Below are 6,000 nucleotides of genomic sequence, written 5' to 3'. Positions count from 1 at the left end.
AGTGTAGCTTGGCTTAAGAAATGATTGTAGGCTCTCCTTGATCCAATTTGAAATTGAAATCTTCCATAGCATACCAATGTGATATCCCTAGTCAACCCCTTTGAGGCGAAGCCTTTGTGTTTCAATAACTAAGTTACAAGCCTTTATCCATTCTGAAATGACCCTCTCTTGGCACCCAATCTTTCCTTAGCATTCTTGAGAAACAATTGATAAAAACATAAGTTTGGGGGAGAGAGGAGGAGTTTGCAGTGATAAAAGGTACAAAGAAGAGAAAGAAATGAAGAAAAGGGAAGGCAAAAAGAAAAGAAAGAAAGAACAAAAAGAAAAATGACAAAAAAAAGTGAATAAAGTGAAGAGTTGAAGGGAATTCAAAAGAAAATGAGGATAAAAGGCTGAAGTTAATAGAAAAGGAGAAGAATGAATGTCATGATCAAGAAAGAGCGACGTTACGTCTCTCTAATTCCCCCGAGGAAGAAGAAAATGACTCAAAGAGTCGAGAAAGTATGAGCCGAAAAGAGAAAATGGAGTGCTTAAGGAAAGATGAAACCATTTTATTCCAACAAACCCTACCTTGGTCTAAAAGCCTTCATTACATCCCATAAAAGCCCTACATGATTTCAAGTTGAGTAAGCTTACATTAGTGATGATTTACATGAGGGGCAAGCTTATGGTACTTAGAGCCGGACTTGTGGCATTCTTTTGAGAGAGATGAGCAAACTTTTCACAATCTTTGTATCGAGTGCTGCATTCTAAAGTGAGATGTGCTAATGGAGAGTAGAGGAGGAGGAGTTTGGGATCCACAATGACCTACACAAAAGAACAAGCTTCCTTGATGAATAGAGTTAACTCTTGATGCTCTAGTGTCACATTAGAAAATCATTGTATTGTTGATAATTCATATGTGTTATGGGTAATTGTTGGTCCCAATTGATGTGTGATTGATTCACCTTAGGCCAGCTGAAATATCTCTTTTTTTAGTGGATGTGGAAATTGCCTTATTTGCTTGAGGAAAAGCAAAAGCTTAAGTTTGGGGGAGTTGATAAGTGGGGATTTTGACCGATTATTTGCTCTCTTTTACTTGCAATTTAGCTCAAAAATGCTTAAAGGCATTCCTCGAAACTAACAAAATGTGCTTACTTGCAGGAATATTGGGACACGAGCCAAAGAAGTCAAAATCAACTCATAAAGGAGTCAAAAGTGAACAAGAACCAAAACAGGGCAAAAAGGCAAGCAGTGCGGACCGCACAATTCTAGTGCGGCCGTAGATGGGAGATTCAGAGAGTACTTTTTGTGCCAGCTAAAGGCATGCGGACCGTACCAAAATTGTGTAGCCGCAGGAGGCCAAGTGCGGCCGCATTCATTATTATGTGGTCCGCAAGGTTGAAGAATCAGAGAGCTATGTCAAGTCCAAAAAAGCAAGGAGTGCGGACCGCAGCAGTTTTGTGCGGCCGCATAATCACAAGTGCGGCCGCACCCATTTTTATACGGACCGCAGAAGCCCCCAAGTTCCAAGCCCAAGTTCCTAAGAATGCGGACCGCACGATAATTGTGCGGTCGCAGTAGCTCATTGTGCGGACCGCACTAGAATTATGCGGCCGCACAACCTTCGTAGGGGCATTTTTATCAGATATTTTCAGCTTAGTATAAATAGAACTTTTTGTCATTTTTAGGAAAAGTTGAGTTTTCAGAAGTGCACATGGGCCTTTTTATTTACTGTATTGAGTAATTTTGTACTAGATTAACTTCTTAACACTAGATTTTCTTTGTCTAATCAATTATTATGCATTCTATCTTAATTTCTTCTTTGATTTCTGTACTTTTCATGAGTAGCTAAATCTTTAGCTAGGGTTGTGACCCAACCCTAGTGTGGGTATTTGATGGGTGTTTAATTTAGGGCTTAGTTTTGATTGGGTTAGTGATATTTAGCCTTGTTCATGATTGAACCCTAGAATCAATGGTTGCAAACAATGATTCGTGCCTATTTGACTTAGCCTCTACTTGAGAAAGAGAGACTAAGTCTAGGAAAACTTGGCTAACAATAAATTGTGGTGACCTCAAGAAATTGATAGCCCCAATTAAAGGGTTAAACCTAGAGATAGTAATACCCGACTTGAGCTAATATCACTTGTATTGTACAAATACCTAATTGGGCTTGAGAAAGCCAAATTGGGCAAAATCACTCAAACCATCGAGAGGTATAGAGTGAGTACCCGTATGTGATTGCTACATCACGACCTCAACTAATCAAATTTTCCCTGGAGTTTACAACCCATTAGATAACCACCTAGGCAGAAGTCACGACCCTAGTCCCTTTTAATCATTTGAAAAACTCAAAACCAAAAATATTGTCCTTAGTTTTATACTTACAAACAATAGAGTAAAGTAGAAGTAGAACACCAATCAAGTTTTTGGAAGTGTAATTGGAGTCAAAACTTGCAATTAACTTAGATATACACCTAATCCCATATTCTAAATCCCTGTGGATTCGATCTCGACTTTTGTTGGATTTATTATTGCATCGACCGCCTCACTACTAAATTGTGGTGTGGGTTTGGCCGAGATCAACAGGGATCCCACCGGAAATCACCACCCATAGACTAAGCTTGGATCCGAAGTTCCATCCGGTGAAGCAAAAAAAAGACCCAAGTCCGAGGTCAAACATGCTTTCGTCAAGGACGTGGTAACCAAGCTTCTTAAATAGGGTCCATCCATGAAGTAAAATATCTCGAGTGGTTAGCAAACGTAGTAGTAGTCTCTAAAAAAGGAAACAAACTAAGAATGTGTGTAGATTACAAGGATCTAAATAAAGCATGCCCCAAGGATTCTTTTCCTTTGACTAATATCGATCGCATGATCGATGCCATGGCCGGTCACGAGATCCTCAATTTTCTCGATGCCTATTCCGGGTACAATCAAATACAAATGAGCCCGGATGATCAAGAAAAGACCTCATTCCTCACTAAGTATGGTACCTACTGCTACAATGTAATGCCATTTGGATTAAAAAATGCCGGTGCCACTTATCAACGCCTAGTAAATCGGATGTTCGAAGAACAAATAGGGAAATCTATGAAAGTTTACATTGATGATATTCTAGTTAAGTCCCTACGAGCAGAGGACCGTTTAAAGCACTTGCAAGAAACTCTCAGTATATTGAAGAAGTACAGCATGAAGCTAAACCCGGAAAAATATGCATTCGGAGTCGGGTCAGGAAAATTTCTCGGGTTCATGGTATCTAACCGAGGAATCGAGATTAATCCCGACAAGATCAAAGCTATCAATGGCATCACGGTGGTAGACAACATAAAGGCCGTGCAGAGATTAACCGGGCACATGGTCGCCCTCGGGCGATTCATCTCGAGGTCCTCCGATAAAGGCCACCAATTTTTCTCATTGCTGAAGAAGAAAAATAATTTCACATGGACCTCGGAATGCCAGCAGGCCTTGGAAGAGCTAAAACGATACTTATCGAGCCCGCCGCTACTTTACACACCAAGGGAAGACGAACAACTTTACTTATATTTGGCAGTATCCGAGGTAGCGGTAAGTGCAGTCCCAGTCCGGGAAGAATGAGGTATGCAATTTCCCATTTATTATGTCAGCCGGACCTTAGGTGAGGCCGAAACTAGATATCCCCGCCTAGCAAAATTGGCGCTCGCTTTGATAAGCGCCTCTAAGAAACTAAAACCATACTTTCAATGTCACCCCAAATGTGTTGTAACAACTTATCCACTTCGAAATATTTTGCATAAACCTGAGCTTTCGGGACGATTGGCCAAATGGGCCATAGAAATCAGTGGGTATGATATGGAATATCGACCCCAAATAATAATTAAGACTCAAATTTTGGCAGACTTCACACTGGCCCTAGTACCCGAGGTCGAAAGAGAACTATTGATGAACTCGGGTACGTCCTCAGGAATCTGGACCCTCTTCACGGATGGTGCTTCGAACGTGAAAAGGTCTGAGCTTGGCATCGTACTAAAACCACCCACATGCAACGTGGTTAGACAATCTATTAGAACTGTGAAATTGACTAATAATGAGGATGAATATGAGGCCATGATTGCAGGTCTCGAACTAGCCAAAGGCTTGGGAGCGGAGGTGATCGAGGCCAAATGCGACTCCCTCCTCGTGGTGAATCAGGTTAACGGAACCTTTGAAGTTAGATAAGACCGAATGCAAAGATACCTAGATAAGTTACAAGTAACTTTGCACCAATTTAAGGAGTGGACTTTGTAACACGTGCCTCGAGATCAAAATAGTGAGGCCTATGCTCTCGCAAACTTAAGGTCATCGATCGAGGACAACGAGCTCAATTCATGGGCCGTCGTGCAACTCACGAGATCAGTAGTTGAAGAAGGTCACGCCGAGATAAATTCCACGAGATTGACCTAGGATTGGAGAAATAAGTGCATAGAGTATTTGAAGACCGGAAAGCTTCCCTCAGATCCGAAAGAATCCAGGGCCCTACGCACAAAGGCAACACGATTCACTTTGACTGAAGATGGAACCTTGTTTAGAAGAGTGTTCAATGGTCCATTAGCGATATGTCTGGGAATGGGAGACACCGAGTACATTCTAAGGGAAGTTCACAAAGGCACTTGCGAAAACCACTCCGGTGCCGAATCATTGGTTCAAAAGGTAATTAGAGCCGGCTATTAGTGAATCGACATGAAAAAAGACACGAAAGAGTTTGTTCGAAAATATGACGAATGTCAAAATCATGCACCAATGATTCACCAACCCGGAGAACTGCTCCATTCGGTCCTGTCACCATGGCCATTCATGAAGTGGGGAATGGACATCGTCGGCCCCCTTCCATTGGGACCAGGTAAAGCTCAATTTATTTTGTTTATGACTGATTATTTTTCTAAGTGGGTTGAAGCGCAGGCTTTCAAGAAAGTTAAGGAGAAGGAAGTCATCGACTTCATTTGGGATAACATCATATGTCGATTCGGGGTGCCATCCGAAATTGTGTGTGATAACGGGAAACAGTTCATCGGCAGCAAAGTTACCAAATTTCTCGAAGATCATAAGATCAAAAGAATCCTATCAATGCCATATCATCCTAGCGGGAACGTGCAAGCCGAATCAACCAACAAAACCATCATTCAAAATCATAAGAAGAGGTTAACCGACGCCAAAGGAAAGTGGAAAGAAATTCTACCTGAAGTTCTTTGGGCATATCGCACAACCTCCAAATCTAATACTGGGTCTACCCCATTCTCATTAGTTTATGGCGCCGAAGCTCTAATACCGGTCGAAGTCGGAGAGCCGAGTATCCGGTTCTGATATGCAATAAAGGAATCAAATAATGAGGCCATAAATACGAGCCTAGAACTATTGAACTAAAGGCGTGAAACTTCCCTCATCCGATTAGTTGCCCAAAAGCAATGGATCGAGAGATACTACAATCGAAGAACTAATCTTCGAAATTTTAATGTCGGGGACTTAGTGCTAAAAAAAGTCACCCTCAACACCCGAAATCCTAATGAAGGAAAATTGAGTCCAAATTGGGAAGGACCGTACCAAATTCTCGAGGTCACCGGAAAAAGGTCTTATAAGCTTGGAACAATGAACGGGGAACAACTACCAAGCAATTGGAACATATCTCGCCTAAAACGGTACTACTACTAAGGTGCATTTTTTTCATTCCTTTTCTATTTTCAGATTAACACATACAGGTGATCGACAAGGAACGACGACAGTTGTTTTAGAAAACGGCACGAAGTCCTTAGGTCTGAAAGCACGTGTTGCACTCTTTTTTTCTTAGACCGAGTTTTGTCCCAAATGGTTTTTTTCGGCAAGGTTTTTAACGAGGCAACGATGAATCGTGCTAACTTAGAATCAAGCCCGACTACGAATCGGCATCGGAGATCCATTCGACATTATCCGAGGTTCCTTTACAATCAACCTCAAATAATGTGTGTGTGTGTGTGTGGGGGGGGGGGGGCTACCTTCGGATATGCGTTATCTTCCAATATCAACTCTAGAAAG

Source organism: Nicotiana tabacum, chromosome 17, assembly GCF_000715075.1.
Source record: "Nicotiana tabacum cultivar K326 chromosome 17, ASM71507v2, whole genome shotgun sequence".
Taxonomy (NCBI): domain Eukaryota; kingdom Viridiplantae; phylum Streptophyta; class Magnoliopsida; order Solanales; family Solanaceae; genus Nicotiana; species Nicotiana tabacum.
The sequence above is the reverse complement of the archived record's forward strand: the minus strand, read 5'-3'. Positions refer to the sequence as shown.